Source organism: Orycteropus afer, unplaced genomic scaffold, assembly GCF_000298275.1.
Source record: "Orycteropus afer afer isolate SDZICR_OR568_19922 unplaced genomic scaffold, OryAfe1.0 scaffold00154, whole genome shotgun sequence".
NCBI lineage: Eukaryota > Metazoa > Chordata > Mammalia > Tubulidentata > Orycteropodidae > Orycteropus > Orycteropus afer.
In genome coordinates this window covers 6,858,631-6,877,246 of record NW_006921741.1, presented here as the reverse complement: position 1 = coordinate 6,877,246, position 18,616 = coordinate 6,858,631, and positions in this window count along the sequence as shown.

Genomic DNA, 18,616 nt, shown 5'->3' with positions numbered 1-18,616 from the left:
CTTTTCTCCCAGGACTTTCAGGCTTTTTTTTTTTTTTTTTCTGCTTCCCTATCCCCATCTTGTTTTCCCATTCTAGGACCATGTGTATTCATTCCCAGGAAAGACCTAAGAAGATTCTAATCTCACCTCTGGATGATTGTGAGACTCTGAGCAAGCAGGAAATGGAGTCGAAGGTAGAGTTGTAAATTACCTGCCTGAAGGTGGAAGGCATGGCCTACATACAACAGAGCCCCTGGACAAAGGCTGGTAGATTTATTGGTTCCCAGTACTTAAGGAAACCTGTGAAAATCATTAACTGACTAACTTATCAGATACTTCAGTGGCCAGACACTAAAAAGAATAAAGACTTTACACAATGAGTTCAGGAAATAACTAAATAGCTGCTGCAGCAGCAACAATAACAATAAATACAACATAACAAACCCTGGGGAGCAGTGAGGAGGGTAGTGAATCTGACTTCCAGAATTGTCACATTATATTATTTAAAATATCCAGTTTTTAACAAAAATTATGAAACATGCAGAGACACAAAAAGTATGCCTTATACACAGGAATAAAAGCCATCAATGGAAATTGTTCCTGAGGAAGGCCAGACACTGAACTTACTAGATGAAAGATTTCCAATCAGCTATTTTAAGTATATTCAAAGAGTTACAGGAAGCCATATGTAAACAATTAAAGGAACTTACGAGAGTGATCCTCACCAAACAGAGAATATAAGTAAAGTGATATAAATGATTACAGAGAACTAAACAGAAATTCTAGAGTTAAAAGCACAATAAATGACATGAAGAATTCACTACAAGAACTCAATCACAGATTTGAGCAGTCAAAAGGAAGAATCAGCAAACTTGAAGATAGGTCAATTGAGATAATTCACTCTGAGAAACAGAAAAAAGAAGGAAAAAAAATGAGCAAAGCCTCGGAGACCTGTGGGACACTGTCAAGGGTACCAACATATACATAATTAGATCCCAGAAGGAGAGGAGAGAGAGAAAGTAACAAAAAAAAAAAAAAAAAAAAAAAAAAAAAAAAAAAAAAAAAAAAAAAAAAAAAAAAAATGGCTGAAACTTTCTAAATTTGATAGAAAAACATTAAACTACACCTCCACATTGCTAGTAAGAATGGAAAGTGGAAAACAGTTTGGCAGTTCCTCAAAAAATTAAATGTAGAGTCATCATATACCCAGAAATTCCTCTCCTAGGTAGAGGCCCAAAATAATTGAGAACAAATGTCTACATAAAAATTGTATATAAATGTTCATAGCAGCACTTTTCATAATTGTAAAAAAGTGGAAACAATCAAAATGTTCATCAGTTGATGAATGGTTGAACAAAATTCATGGAGTGAATGAAGTACTCCCATAGGCTATAACATGGATGAACCTGAAAACATTCTAAGTGAAATTAGCTGAACACAAAAGGCCACATGTTACATAATTCCATTTATGTGAAATGTCCAGAACAGGAAATCCATGGAGACAGAAGGTAGATTAGTGGTTGCCAAGGACCGAGTAGAAGAGGATTGAAGAATGACTGCTATTGGATAAGCTTTTCTTTTTCTTTCTTTCTTTCTTTTTCTTTTTTTTGGAGGGTGATGAATATATTCTGGAATTAGGTGGTGGTTAGATGCACACCTTTATGATTATACTATAAACCATTGCATTTTATATTTTAAAAGAGTGAATTTTGAATTTTATGCTCTGTCAATTATTATCCTATTCAAGGATTCTTCAGTAATCTTCCTTCTTTCAATTATATATGCATATCAAGGTTGTATTCTTTTACCATACTTATTCAATCTTTATGCTGAACAAATAATCTGGGAAGCTGAACTATATGAAGATGAATACAGCTTCAGGTTTGGAGGAAGACTCATTAACAACCTGTGATATGTAGATGACACAACCTTGCTTGCTGAGAGTGAAGATGACTTGAAGCACTTAGTGCTGAAGATCAAAGACTACAGTCTTCAGTATGGGTTGCACCTCAACATAAAGAAAACAAAAGTCCTCACAACTAGACCAATAAGTAGCATAACAATAAATGGAAAAATGATTGAAGTTGTCAAGGATTTCATTGTATTTGGATTCACAATCAATGCCAATTGAAACAGCAGTCAAGAAATCAAACAGGGTATTGCATCGGGCAAATATGCTGCAAAAGATCTCTTTAAAGTTTTAAAAAGCAAAGATATCCCTTTGAGGACTAAGGTGCACCTGACCCAATTGCCTCATATGCATGTGAAAGCTAAACAATGAATAAGGAAGACCAAAGAAGAATTGATGTGTTTTAATTATGATGCTGGTGAAAGATATTGAATATATCAATGACTGCCCAAAGATTGAACAGATCTATCTTGGAGGAAGTACAACCAGAATGCTCCTTAAAATTAAGGATGATGAGACTTTGTCTCACATATTTTGGACATGTTATCAGGAGGGATCAGTCCCTGCACAAGGACATGATGGTTGCTTGAGGATTAGTGAAAAAGAGGAAGACTCAATGAGATAGATTGACATAGTAGCGCAACAATGGGCTCAAACATAGCAATGATTATGAGGATGGTGTGGGACCAGGCAAGGTTTTGTTCTATTGTACATAGGGTCACTATGAGTCAGAACTGACTCAACAACACTTAACAACAACAACAATTATATCTTAATAAAAAGAAAAGTTTGTAGTAGATTGGAATGGAAAGCAAAGAGATGGGAACGAAAGTGTTTCTTATGTGAAGGTTCTGTTTTCAGCTTGAATTCTGAATAAAAAAGTGACTACTAGTGAGAAGAGAACAGCAAATTTCCAGATCATTTTGTCTCCCTATGTAAGAGTGATTATGTTAGAGAAAAGAGCTCTTCGGATAGGAGATAATCTTAGTGCCAGGCAAAATATACAGGCCTTTTCAGGTATACCTACTGGTATTTAACCCCATAGTTGTCTTCCATTTCTTTCCTCTGTACTTCCAGTACTGGCTAAAATTCTCTAACTATATTTTCAGTCTCTCTTGTTAGTTACGTTGTGTTTGTTGTTGTTGTTGTTAGGTGCCCTTGAGTTAGCTCCAACTCATAGCAATCCTGGATGTTGCTAAAGGAAGACATGCATTGCTGAATTAAAAGGTCGGAAAAGGAGAAAACAAACCATTTCGCTACTAGCAGTCTTTGGCGGCAACAATAGTGACCCAGCTCAGAGCAGCACAGGTGAAGTCCTAACACTGCAGTGAGAGTGGTAGCGACAGATAAGATCAGACTCCTGCTACAGATGACTTAGGGGTTCCTAGAATACCTACATGCTACCTAAATAAATAAAACAAACCGATGAACAGAAACAAACAAGTTGCCGTTGAGTCAACTGCAACTCACGGTTAGCCCATGTGTATCATAGCTGACCTGTGCTCCATAGCATTTTCTTTGGCTGATTTTTTTGGACGTAGATCACTAAGACTTTCCTCTATAGGGTGGACTCAAACTACCAATCTTTCAGTTAATAGCCAGGCCCGTTAATCATCTGCAGTGCCCTACATGACAGAGAGGCAAAGTAACTGTGGCTTCGGTTGAGTGTTGGATCCACAAGGGTGTTAGCGGTTTTCTGCAGTTCCTGATCTCTGGATAACATTACTATCTCCTTTTTTCGCTACTCCAAACTTCTAACACTTTTGTAGTCTAAAATTGCATGTGTGTTAAAGCCCTATTTTGTGAAAATATCTGGAGTGACTGATTTTTTTTCTTGACTAATCACTGACTAAAACCATGAAGCCAGAGTTCTTCAGAGATATTAGAACTATTAGATAGTAGAACTGGGTCCATAAAAATTCTGTGTTTAAAGTGATTGTAGAGCCTTTGCTCAAGTAAAGAATAAGAACTTTTTGAAAAGGACGACAGAAAGGTAACAGAATCACTGGGACTGTGTGAGGAGTAGGAAGGGATATACACAGTGAAGCCAATTAGAATAGGGACCATTTCTTTAGCCCCTGACTAAAGCTTCCCACCAGTTTCACAGTGGCACTGTGTACAGAGAGAGACACTGTCATTGCCCTCAAGTTGCTCACCGTCCAGTGGGGGAGACAGAATTAAACATAGATAATAGACTACAATGAATAAGGTCATAATAGACAGGTGAACAAGACACCCTGAGGGCTAGAAACCCATACTGTGCATTGCTGTAAACTGCTGGTGGCCATTTTGGCTTGATTACAATTGCCACAGTTGAGCCAGTGCACTAGGAATTGCCCTGCTCACTGAGAGGGATAAAACGATCTTTTGGGTCAGAGTTCAGCCACCCAGGCAAAGAAGAGAGGGAACACAACTCATTTTATAATGGAGACTCTACTGAGTGGCCTTTGGGTGGTAGCACTGAAGCATGTGTTCAACATCCCAACATTCTAGGATTCCTTCTACAATTAATCTATCTTATATTGCAGCTTCATTTCCTTTTAAGTTACTGTACTTAGAACTTAAACTTTTAATTTTTATTAGATCATTTTGCATGGACCCACAGTTTGCTTAGTAATGGATCTTAAATTATTTTATTTATTTTTGTTTCACCAGAATGCAGTACTATAAACCAGTGCCTTTCAAACATTAATGCACATAGGAATCCCCTGCAGATCTTGTAAAGCTGTAAATTCTAATTCAACAGGTGTGAGGTGGGATCTGAGAGTCTGTGTTTCTAATAAGTTCCCAGGTGATGCAAATTCTTATGACTCATGTCCCACAATTTGGCCATGAGGTGAGACCACATCTTTAAACTTTAGCATTTACAAAGCACTTCAACATCTACCATCTTAGGTAATTTCTATGAAGTAGGCAGTGTGGCTATTATTCCCATTATAACAGATGTAGAAACTGAGGCACATATTGGCTGGTCAGAAGAAGCTAGGAGGCACCCTACCAGGAACTCAGTCTTACGCTATCTGACTTCATGATAGCTGATACCATGCCCCATTAGTCATTGTGATATCTCTGATGGGAAACATGGTTGTCAAAATCTACCAACTTTCACATCCTGCAACTTTCACCATCAGAAAGAGATTTACTCACTTCCTCACTTTTAGGTTGAGAAATTGAAGGAAGGCTCTGATTAGCCTTGTTTGGGTTAGGTTTCCACCCCTAGACCAATCAACTGACAGTGGTAGAGTCTGTAAGAATATAAAATTTCCTGTGCACACTATATGATTGCATTAGGGGTAAAAATTATTCCCATAATATGAATGAATATGCCATGTTCATGGAAGAGGGATGATGTAATCCTTCTCTTTAATTTAGGGGTAAATGAGTACAGGAACGGTATCCTGGTTCCTTTTTGCAATTCTGGGAGGCAGCAGCTTTGTAGCTAAACTTAAAGTACAAGAGCAGGAGAGTGGAGTAGACAGAGTAGAGATTGACAGATGGGGCATGAAATTAGTGAGATTTAATCCTCCAGATTACAGGCCCCCAGAGTTTTCCAAGGTTCAGTAGTAGTATGGAGGAGCACTGCAAAAATCCCCATGTTTCATAGTCATAGGGAATGCAGCCAGATAGCAGTGTGGATTGCAAAATAAGAGCTGGCTAAAAGGCTATTGTCAGCTCACTCAGCTGATGCTCGTTTGGAAGGACAATGACATCTGAGGGTTATCACAGGACAACTGTCCCCCTCAGCAGATACCGGCTAGGAATACAAGACAACCATTAAGGTATAGATCTCCCTGACTGTAGTATTACCTCAGATTCCCTTAGATTTAGATGCAACCCTAGGGAAAGAGACAGGTAGAAATCCTGAATTTGACTATTTAAATCTGAAGTGATCGTGAAATCACTAAATGTGACTGTGTTTACTTTATTAATTTTTTTATCTTTCCATTTACCAAATGGGTCATCTGCTGTATACTTGGTCTTATACTGGGCACTAGGTTTACAATAGCAACGAGACAGCCAGTTCCTCCAAGGAAGAGAGAAGTGAAAAGATCTGTAAAGGCTAATAGAGAGTCAAGTCCCTGGGTGGTATGAACTTTGTTTTATAGAGCACTAGTACCACAAGTCGATAAAAGATGTTCGGTGGAATAAACCACTCCACTGTCAGGTATGTTTGGGAAAAACTGCACCCTTGAGTCCTTTTCGGTGAGTCACAAATAATAATACAGTAAAGAAATCACTTTATCTTTGATTATTCCCATATTTTTCAAATTGATTTGAACAAAGAATACTTCTCCCAGTATGTATGCTAGCATCTTTTTCTTTTTAATTGTGCTTTAGGTGCAAGTTTACAGAGCAGAGTTTCTTTTACATTTAACATTAAGTGTACATTTAGTTTCACTCCCCATTTACCATTCCCAGCCCTAATCCAGTCTCCTCCCCTCCCTGTCCAGTAAACCCCACCCCCCACCCCATGCTCCTCATAGTTATGCACTCCTGTTTGTCCTGCATTTCCTGGTACCTGTGAATATTGCCCCTCTGGTGCCCCATGGTCGATTGCTCCAAGGGATGCATTTCCATAGAGTATGTGGGTGTGTTACCCTGGGTTGAATTGTCTGCATGTACATCTTGTTTACTATTGGGCTGAGAGCCAGGCCCTGAGAATGAGTTTTATTCCAGGCACAGAATATATTCCAGGGCCATAGTACTGGGGGTCTCACCAGACTCCACCTGACCAGTAATTCTGGTCATTATTGAGTTTTTGGATTTTGTTCCATGTTTTTCCTCCCACTCTATCCAGGATCTCCAGAGTTGATCCTTTCCTGAGTTGTTGGCATTGGTAGCCAGGCACCATCTAGTTCTTCTGGTCTTGAGGGCCATTGTATCCTAGGGCTGATTGCTTCCAAATGCCTTTTTTTTTTTTTTTTTTTAACTTTAAAGTCACTGCATCACATTTTTACCAAGAAGCAGATGAGGACACAGTTACAGGAAAAATAGTAGATTGCCCTTCTGAGTACCTGAGTTTTTGACTCAAAATTCTTACCTTCTGCTTAAACATGGGGACCCAAAGCCAAAAACCAAACCGATTTCTGTTGAGTAGATTCTGAATCATAGTGACCCTATAGTATAGAACAGAACTACCTCCATAGGGTTCCAAGGCTGTAAATCTTTATGGAAGCAGACTGCCACAGAGCAGCTGGTAGGGTCAAATAGCCTACCTTTTGGTTAACAGCTGAAAGCTTTAATCACTGCATCACCTGGCCTTATAAAAAATAATTCTGATGATAGATTTAGTTCCAGTTTTGATACTGCCTCGATGTGTGATTCTAGGGGAGTTACAACTTTTCTAGTTCTGTGAAAAATTATTATTTTAAAGGTACATTCAGGTTCAAATTTCTGAAATTGTGAGATACAATCATAGCTTTCTTCCCTGATTTCAACTAGGTAACTAGGCCACTATTTAGGCTTCAGGCTTCAGAATGTGTAGATTACAAAAGGAGCAGAAGTCACTTAAACACTTTCTCCCATTATTCACACATGAAAGCCTAAATAGTTGACAAACCTCTAAGAACGAGGATAGGTGATGTTGATACAGGTAGGATAATCTGGAAAAGACTTCTAGCTTTGGTATTTTTTGATCCCCTTTGTTAAAATCCAACATCTCTGAAGGGCACAGGCATTGGTCAGCAGGCCTGGGATGATAATTCCATCCGAACCTGCCCTCTACTGGTCAGATGGAATTACATCATGCTCTGTGAAAACAATTTGTTGGAAAGTTTAATTTGCATTTTATACACTCAATGTTTTTTTTTAATCCCTTGAAACACCCCACAAGGTTTCTAAAATCTGTTTCAGGTCCCCACAAGGAAGTGAGAATGAGAGAGGAAGAGACAGAGACAGCAAGAGAAATAAAAAGAAAATACAGGAGTTGGGTTTTATAAAGAATGGGAGAGTTTAACTCTCTCATTTGACAATCTCAGGAGCTCTGGTGGCGTAGTGCCTAAGGCATTTGACTGCTAACCAGAAGGCTAGCAGTTCAAACCCACCAGTTACTCCTTGCAAGGAAGATTGGATAATCTACTTCCATAATGATACCACCTCGGAAACCCAAAGAGGGGTAGCTATGAGTTGGACCCCACTCGCTGGCAGTGAATTTGGTTTTGGTTTGGATGTTCTAAGCCCAGGGGAACTGCAAAGATGAAAGAGATGTGGTCCTTGCTTTCCAGCTGCTCACAATCTGCTGGCAAAGACAGAGCTTATTTCACAGTGACTAATCTGAGAGGTGATGAGTGGATGGTGGCTGCTGCTCCCTGGTTATAGCAGACTCTGTGGCCCAAGATGGCACTTTAATTTCCTTCACAATAATAATATATGGCATTTATTGAAGGCCTACTATGTTCTAGGCCATTTTCTGTCAAATCTGATATATATTCTTTTACTTTTCTTTGTGTAATAATCATCTGCGGTAATTGAAATTATGTTTGTTTTTCATTCCAGATGAGTTTCAGAGCAATTAAAAAACTTGTCCAAAGTCGCAGTGTTGTGATAGAGCAAATGTTTCGATGCAGGTGCCTCGACAAAGCACTTTGCTTCTCTACACAGCCCAGCGTCTCCTGTTCGCCTTTCATCTCTGCATGCACTGATCCCCATTAACCACAGCTCCCTATCCCTAAACACAGAGCACTATGGTCTCTTCACTCACATTTCCCTGGTAATATTCTTCTCTCTGGGAGAGGGACAGTAATGTTGGTGTTACTCTATAGTGTTGCACTGTATGATTAGCCTGGTGCCCTACAGCATAAACTGAAACTTGCTTTTGAATGTAGAGTAGCTACTAAAAAAAAAAAAAAAAAAAAAAAAAAACCAACCAAACTCACTGCCATTGAGTCGGATCTGACTCATAGCCACCCCTCCTTGTGTTTCCCAGGCAGTATCACTATGGAAGTAGATTGCCCAATCTTCCTTCTGAGGAGTGGCTGGTGGATTTGAACTGCCAGCCTTCTGGTTAGCAGTCAAATGCCTTAGGGACTATGCCACCACAGCTCCCAGAGTAGCTAAAGTGAATGGAAGAGATGATGAAATAAAAGAGCTAACCGGAAGATTTCAAAAGGTGGCTCGAGAAAACAAAGTATTACAATGATACGTGCGAAGACCTAGAGTTAGAAAACCCAAAGGGAAGAAGAGCATGCTTGGCATTTCTCAAGCTGAAAGAAATGAAGACAAAACTTAAGCCCTGAGTTGCAATATTGAAGGATTCTATTGGCAAAATATTGAATGATGCAGGAAAATCAAAAGAAGATGGAAGGAATGCACAGAGTCACTGTACTGAGAAGAATTGGTTGATGTTCAACTATTTCAGGAGGCAGCATATGATCAAGAACCAATGGTACTGAAGGAAGAAGTCCAAGCTGCACTGAAGAAACTGGTGAAAGAAAAAGGCTCCAGGGATTGACAGAATACCCATTGAGATGTTTTAACAAGTGGATTACTCATTTATGCCAAGAAATTTGGAAGACACTTACCTTGCCAACTGACTGGAAGAGGTAAGTATCTGTGCCTATTCCAAAGAAAGGTGATTCAATAGAATGTGGAAATTATTGAACAATATCATTAATATCACACACAAGTAAATGTTTGCTGAAGATAAATCAAAAGCAATTGCAGCAGTATATTGACCAGGAACTTCCAGAAATTCAAACTGCATTCAGAAGAGGATGTGGAATGAGGGACATCATTGCTGACATCAGATAGATCTTGACTGAAAGCAAAGAATACCAGAAGGATGTTCACTTGTGTTTTATTGACTATGCAAAGGCATTTGACTATGTGGATCATAACAAATTTTGGATAACATTGTGAAGAATAGGAATCCCAGAACACTTGTTTGTGCTCATGAGGAAACTGTACATAGGCCAAGAGGCTGTCACTTGAACAGAACAAGGGGATACTGCATGGTTTAACATCAGGAAGGGTGTACATCAGGGTTGTATCATTTCACCATGTTTATTCAATCAGTATGCTGAGCAAATAATCCGAGAAACTGGACTGTATGAAGAAGAACACAGCATTAGGATTGGAGGAACAATCATTAACAATCTGTGATATGCAGATGACAGAACTTTGCTCGCTGAAAGTGAAGATGATTTGAAGCACTTACTGATAAAGGTCAAAGACTACAATTTTCAATATGGATTACACCTCAACATAAAGAAAACAAAATCCTCACAACTGGACCAATGGGCAACATCATGATAAATGGAGAAAAGACTGAGTTGTCAAGGACTTCATTTGACTTGGATGCACAATCAACAGCGATGAAAGCAGCAGTTAAAAAATCAGACATTGTGTTGCACTGGGCAAGTCCGCTGCAAAAGACATCTTTAAAGTGTTAATGAGCAAAGATATCACTTTCAAGACTAAGGTGTGCCTAACCCAAGCCAAGGTATTTTCAATTGCCTCATATGCTTGTGCAAGCTGAACAATGAGTAAGGAAGATCTAAGAAAAGTTGATGTTTTTGAATTTTAGTGTTGGTGAAGAATACTGAAAATATCATCGACTGCCAGAAGAATGAACAAGTTTGTCCTGGAAGAAGTACAGCCAGAATGCTCCTTAGAAGCAAGAATAGCCAGACTTTGTCTCATCTACTTTGGTCACATTGTCAAAAGGGGCCATTCCCTGGAGAAGGATATCATGCTTGGTAAAGTGGAGGGTCAATATAAAAGGGGAAAACCCTCAATGAGACGGATTGACACAGTGGCTGCAATGATGGGCTTAAGCATAACAAGGATTGTGAGGATGGTGCAGGATGAGGCAGTGTTTCATTCTGTCACACACAGTCCCACTATAAGCCAGAACCTACTTGACAGCACAGGATAGTTTGCCACTTTGAGGGGCTGGATGCCACTATTTTGAGGCTCTGTTTTTAAATGCAAGAGAAATGCAGAGAAACACATCAGGCTGGTTCTCAACCTATAAAAAAGTCCAGTCAGTTTAGCTCCAGGAAGCTGTCCAAAGGCAAGGAGAGAAGGATTCTCTCCTACCCCAGCAACATGGAGCGTGACTTCCACACTTCCTTATCCAAAACATGGAAAGAAATGATGACTTAAGATTAGTCCCCTGGGCATGACTATGGTTATTCAATGCCATGTGAAAAGTACTTGGTCTTCTGTGTGAAGTATTTGTGACTTTAATTCAAAGAGCTCTGTGTAAGGCGTTGGCTTTTCCCATTTGTTCCATGGTGTGGAAAATGAATTTGCCATCAGCCATCCTGTTGGCCTGTATTTGCTGTTATATGCAGCATGAGAATACTCTGGCAGCATTAGGTGTGTAGGAGGAGACATCTGAGCTGGCAGCATTGTCCGTAGAGCTCTGATGGAACCAAAGCCAGGAAGCAGGCACCACAAGTAGAAGCTACCAACAAGTGGAGGAGCCAACAAGTAGGAGCAGAAGCTATGAACAAGTGGGTAAGTGTGGACCTGCTACTGATGACCAGAGAGAGTCTGACTACATCCAGAGTTTTATAAAACAGTCCACCTCTTCCCTCCTGCTATTCCACCCACCTGTCCTCTGGCAAGGAAGGCTGTAGCTGGCATTCCCACCAAGGCCCAGGCAGAGCCTCAAAGCATTCAGAATTAGCAGTTTCATTACTACACTTGCCAAATTTGCTTAAGCAACATCAGAACAACAGTGATGAGAGCCCCTCATTTATTAAGTATGTGCTAGGCACTCTGCATGTATTCTCTCCAAGTTACATAATAATGCTATGAAATAAGTACTATAGTCATTCCCACAAGAGGGCACTGAAGCTGAGAGAAGTTAAGGTAAATTGTGCAAGACTACAATAAATGATGGAGCTGAGAATCAAATCTCACATCTGTCTGGATCCAAACTCTGTGGCTTCCCCAATGTATCACAGAATGGGGAGGTCTTGTCTCCATAGAATAGGAAGATCAGCTCTTGCTTTTTTTTTTTGTTGCTAGGTGCCGTCAAGTCATCTCTGACTCATAGCAACCCTATGTACAGCAGAATGCAACACTGCCTGTGCCTGTGCCAACTCTAGTATAAATCAACCCACTGATCTGCTATTTCTCCTGTATAATGGTCCCCCAAAGGTATCATGTACTAATCCTGGAACCTACGAACATGTGACCTTACATGGCAAAAGGGAATTTGGAAATGTGATTACTTCAGGGATCTTAAAGTGGGGAGATTATCTTGGATTATCTAGGTGGACTCAATTAATCACAAAACCAAATGAAACCAAACCCACTGCCATTGAGTCGATTCTAACTCATAGCAACCCTATAGGACAGAGTAGAACTGCCCTATAGGGTTTCCAAGACTGTACATCTTTAGAGAAGCAGCCTGCCACATCTTTTTCCCATGAAGTGGCTGCTAGGTTCGAACTGCCAACCTTTTGGTTAGCAGCTGAGTGCTTTAACTACTGCACCACAAGGATTCCTTTCAATCAATCACAATGGCACTTATTTATAGGAGGGAGCCATAAGTGTCACAGAAAAGGCAATGTGACAATGGAAGTAGAGTCAAAGAGAGATTGGAAGATGTCACTCAGATGGCTTTGAAGATGGAAGGGGCAACAAACCAAGGAATGAAGTCAGCCTCTAGAAGCTGGAGAAGGCAAGGGAGTGGATTCTTCCTTAGAGCCTCCAGAAGGAATGCAGAGATGCTGACACATTGATTTTAGCCCATAAGGTCTGTTTTTCAACTTCTCCACTCTAGAACTATAAGAGAATACATTTGTGTTGTTTTAAGCCACTAAATTTGTGGTGATGTTGTTAGAGTGGCAATAGGAAACTAATAAACACCCTGGAAAATATTACTAATTGCCAGATGACAAGAGGTACCTTTAAGGACACTGCTGAGCAGAAGCAACTTTAATAGCTAGTGATTCTAAAAGGAAACATCGGAGAGACCAATGTCATTGGCCAGAATTGCTGGCAACACCTACCATGCTTCTCAGGCCTGATTACATGACATTTCCTCTGGGTTGTGGCTTCAGTCCCTCTATTAATCAGCCTTCAGGGACCCCAGGTGTTAGATTTGGCTTCCTCCTATGACCCTGCCTCTCCCATCATACAATAAGTCTGACTGAGCTGTCTGATTTCCAGTGCTGGCTCTGCTGCCAATCTTTTCCATCCTTGCCTGGTCCTCTGCCAGGAACACCAATATTAGGAAAACTCAAGTTAAAATCATCACTATCACAGGCTGTGCAGTATGTGTAATGGCTATGGTCATAGACTCAAAGCTAGTTTTTTTTTTCAGTTGTTGTTGTCGAGAATATACACAGCAAAATTGTGTATACATAGTATACCAATCCAACAGTTTCTGCATGTACCATTTAGTGACACTGATTATATTCTTCAAATTATGCAACCATTCTTGCTCTCCTTTTCTGGGTTGTTCCTCCCCCATTTACATAAACTCACTGCCCCCTAAGGTTCCTATCCAATCTTTTGAGTTGTGTTGTCAACTTGATCCCATAGAGATAGTTCTTAAAAGAGCACAGTGCTCAAGACAGACATTCTTTACTAGTTGAGCTAAACTATTGCTTGGTTTTAAGACTTCAGGGGATATTTTTGGTTTAAGGTTTAAAGATTATTTCAAGGCAACACTTTTAGGAGTTCATCCAGCCCTCATGGCTCCAAGAAGTCTGGAATCCATGAGAATTTAAAATTCTGTTCTGCATTTTCCCCCTTTTGATCAGGATTCTTCTATATAATCTTTGATCAAAATGTTCAGTATTGGTAGCCCAGCACCATCCAGTTATTCTGGTCTCATGGCAAAGGAGGCAGTTGTTCATGGAGGCAATTAATTACACACTCTACATCCTCCTGTTCCTGAATCTCCCTTTTCCTTTGTTGCTCCAGGTGAATAGAGATCAATTGTTGTGCCTTGAATGGCTGCTTGCAAGCAAAGCTAATTTCTTAATGTCTCTCAGCCTTGTTGCTCTCATCTGCAAAATGAGAATAGGAACACATACCTCATGGAGCTGTTGAGTGAAAATTTAGATGACTTTTGCAAAATACGCTGCATAGCTCTAGATACAAAGTAAATTCCCTACCAAGGGCAGCTGTTATTGTTATGACTATACACTTTAACTTTGAGTCATGTATATTATTTCCAAAGTAATGTCAAGTTCAATAGCCATTCAGATATTTGGAAATTAGGCAATTTGTGTCAGGTATTACACTACCATACAGAATTACAATACATGCTTGTTCGACATTATAGAACAAAATTTGGATTTAAATTTGTCTGTTGTATGTGCTGTCAAGTCAGACCCGACTCATAATGACCCCTCCTTGGATTTCCAAGGCAGTGTCACTATGGAAGTAGATTGCCCCATCTTCCTTCCGAGGAGTGGCTGTTGGGTTTGAACCGCCAGCCTTCTGGTTAGCAGTCAAGTGCCTTAGTCACTATGCTACCAGAGCTCCCCTTAAATTTGTCTACCCATACCATGTTTTATCTTTCTTCTTTTAGGAAGCCAATATTTTAAAAATACTTGGTGGGGGGAGGGAGGTGTTGCTAAAGCGTGTGAAGTCTATGAAGGGACTTTGAGGAAGAGAAAACAGAACTAGGAAAATCTGGGTAAGCAGAAAATAAAGAGAGAATGGATTTAGCATTTAGGCATTTGAGCTGCTATGGGACTTACAATTCTGAAAGTGAGGATTCTGCCATAGTAAGAAATGTCCCTGTGATGTTGAATAATTAAAGGTCCCCAAAGTTCTCTTTTTTGAGGCAGTGTATAGTGGGCTGAATTAGAATGTCCATTTCATTCTTTGGACTCTCCACACTGATTTCAGGCTGACAGCAGGGAAGTCTACCAGTGGGCCTTTATGAACACCAGGTGGTCAGAAGTCTTCTGCAGGTAAAAAGTCTAGAGATCAGTTTCAATGGGCTAAAATCAAGGTTTCAGCAGGACTGATTCCTTTTGGAAGCTCTGAGGAGAGAATCCACTTCTTTGCCTTTTCCAGGTTGTATTTATTCCCTTCTTCCATCTTCAAAATTCACTCCAATTTCTGCTTCTGTCATCATGTTGCTTTCTCCTCTGATCCCCTGCCTCCTGCTTATAGGGACCCCAGTGATCACACAAGCAACCCTTGGGGTACAAGCAATTCGGCACTCAGCTGCTAACTGTAACCCATTCATAGGTGCCTTAGAAGAAAGGTCTGGCAATCTGCTTCTGAAAGATCTCACCCATGAAAACTTTATGGAGCAGAGTTCTACTCTGAAACACATGGGGTTGCCATGAATCAAAATCAACTCAAGGACAATTGGTTTGGTTGGTTCGTGATGACCTCGGAACCACCTGGATAATCCAGGATAATTTTCCTATTTCAAGACACTTAGCATAGTCACCCACCACTCATCTGTCATTTTGTCATACTATGGCGGTTTGCTTGATGCTGTGATACTGGAAACTATGCCATCAGTATTTCAAATACCAGCAGGGTCCCCCATGGTGGACAGGTTTCAGTGGAGCTTCCACACTAAGATAGGCTAGGAAGGACGTGGCTAGGTCCACTTCTGTAAAAAACTGGCCACAGAAAACCTAACAAGCAGCAGGGAAACATTGTATGATATAGCACCAGAAGATGAGCCTCTCAGGTTGGAAAGCACTCAAAATACAAATGGGGAAGAGCTACCTCCTCAAAGTAGAGCCAAACTTAATGATGTGGATGGAGTGAAGCTTTTGGGACTTTCATTTGCTGATGTGGCATGATTCAAAATGAGAAGAAACAGCTGCAAACATTCATTAATAATCAGAACGTGGAATGTATAGAGTATGAATCTAGGAAAATTAGAAGTTGTCAAAAATGAAATGGAAACATAAAGATTGATATCCTAGGCATTAGTGAGCTGAAATGGACTGGTATTAGCCATTTTGAAACAGACAATTATACGGTCTATCAGGAATGAAAGTTAATGAGAAATGTGTTCACATGCATTGTCAAAAAGAACAATTCAAGATGTATCCTAAAGTACAATGCTGTCAGTGATGGGATAATATCCATGTGTCTACAAGGAAGATCAGTTAATGCTATTATTATTCAAATTTATTCACCAACCACTAAACCCAAAGATGAAGAAATTGAAGATTTTTACAAATTTCTGCACTTTTAAATTGATCAAACATGCAATCAAGGTGTGTTGATAATTACTGGTGATTGGAATGCAAAAGTTGGAAACAAAGAAGAAACATCTGTAGTTGGACAATATGGCCTTGGTGATAGAAATGATACTGGAGATCCCATGATAGAATTTTGCAAGATCAACAGCTTATTCATTGCTAACACCATTTTTCAACAACATGAACAGTGACTATATATGTGGTCCTCGCCAGATAGAATACACAGAAATCAAATAGACTCTGTAGAAAGAGATGATGGAGAAGCTCAATATTATCAGTTGGAACAAGGCCAAGGGCCAACTGTGGAATAGACCATCAATTGCTCCTACACAAGTTTAAGTTGAAGCTGAAGAAAGTTAAAACAAGTCCAAGAGACCAAAAATATGACCTTGAGTACATCAAACCTGAATTTAAACACCATCTGAAGAATAGATTTAACACACTGAACACGAATGACCAAACACAAGACATCATACGTGAAGAAAGCAAAAGGTCATTAAAAGACAGGAATGAAAGAAAAGACCAAAATGGATGTCACAAGAGACTCTGAAACGTGCTCTTAATTATAGCCAAGAAAACCCTATGGAACAGTTCTTCTCTGTAACACAGAGTCACCATGAATTAGAGCTGATTCGGTAGCAATATGTTTTACGTATATGTATATAGGGGCAGGGGAAGGGAGAGAGAGAGAGAGAGAGAGAGAGAGAATTTTAAATAACATATTCCTCTTGTCTAATTCCAATTCAGCCTCACAGGGTCCTTTGTTACATTCCCTGTTTTATATTTGTATACTCCCTCTTCCTCAGACAGAATCCTGACTCTCAATACCAAACATTTATGAAGTTGCTCAGTCTTACAAAACACACAAGATAGTTTTAGATTTGCTACACCATTATGAAAAAATAAACTTCCTAAAAAGAGTTCAAGATTGGTTTGTAATTCTTTCCCCCCTAGACCAAGAATACATTGTTAAAGTACTGTGTCAAAAGTTTCCTTTTTCCTTCAATGTGGTTATGCTGATCATGTGGAACAATTGAGTTCATTTGTTTCTGTTTACATTTTGTATTTTTTCCTCTATTTTTGTGGATTAAATTTTATTATTTTTTTAAATATGTATGACATTAACATGCTTCTAAAAGTCAAACCTACATGAAAAGGTATATCCAGACAAGTGTCACTCTTCCCCTATCCTGTTCACTCCCACTCCAACCCTCATAGGTAGCAACTTAATTGATTTCTGGTTATGGTAATAGTCTTCTATTGCTCTGCTTCTATGAATTTTATTATTATTATTATTAAAGCTAGACATTATAAGTTACATTGTTATTATATCATTATTATTGCATGCTTCATTTTGTTATCTTCCTTAAAGAGTGTTAGTATTTGTTCTGGCATAATACAGGAACTTGTTGACCATCATGGAGAATACATCCAGGAAGAAACTGTGCATACAGAACAGAATGACTTTATTATGTTCTATGACTTTATTGGAGTTTATTCCTCCAAATGAGCTCTTTATGAACATATCCAGAATGCTGTATAAAATGAAATACATACATGTGTGTGTGTGTCAATCACACATTATCTGGTAACTTTTATACAATTTGTGGCCTTAAAATCAGTCTTAGCCCAGATTCGGTATCCCTACTTGCCTTGACCTTCCTGATATGAAGTTGGACTCCCCAGCTTTTGTAGTCCATGTCCCTGTTTCTTCATGCCTGTCCCTATTTCTCCTCTAGTTTCCTACCCTTCTTAGCTTTTGAGGTCTTCTGTTCAGATTATGGATCCTTGATATACAACAAACACATACATAGCACTTTTAAGCATCTTACATTTATCAACTAATTTCAACCTTTTAACAAGCTGATGGGGCAAACACCTCTAGTTGCCCTCATTTTACAGATAAGGAAACTAAGGTAAAGGGCAGTTAAGTAATGTGCCCCAAATCACAGAACCAGGAAATGGAAGACCTAAACCACTCTCTACATCATCTCTCAGTCATGGGATACATAGTGTTAGATCCTGGGCTTTGGAGTAAAAAAGATTTACTTTGAAATCTTAGCTGACTGGTTATATGACCTTAGACTTACTCACCAGGCTTAAAGTTCCTCATTTATAAATTAGATGATAATCTGTTTATAGAAATAATTGACAGTAGTATCTAATAGAATGTTGTGGAGAGGTTTACAAGTGAGTTTTTGTGTGTGTGTGTGTGTGTTGCGTAGTGCCTAAGGCATTTGACTGCTAACCTGAAATCTGGCGGTTCAAACCCACCAGCCACTCCTCGGAAGAAAGATTGGGCAATCTACTTCCGTAGTGATACCACCTTAGAAACCCAAGGAGGGGTCGCTATGAGTCAGATCGACTCGATGGCAGTGTTAGGTTTGTGTGTGTGTGTACGTGTGTAACAAAATAATAGTGTACTCTTAATAAAGTTTAGCTGTTATTACCACAGCATCACAGATTAAATGTGACTCTTATTCAGTGCTTTTGTAATCAGTTTTCTCTCCCACCTCCACATACACACTCACGAGGCCCCAATTCAGGTATGGCTACACTCCACGTTTTTGTTTGTTAA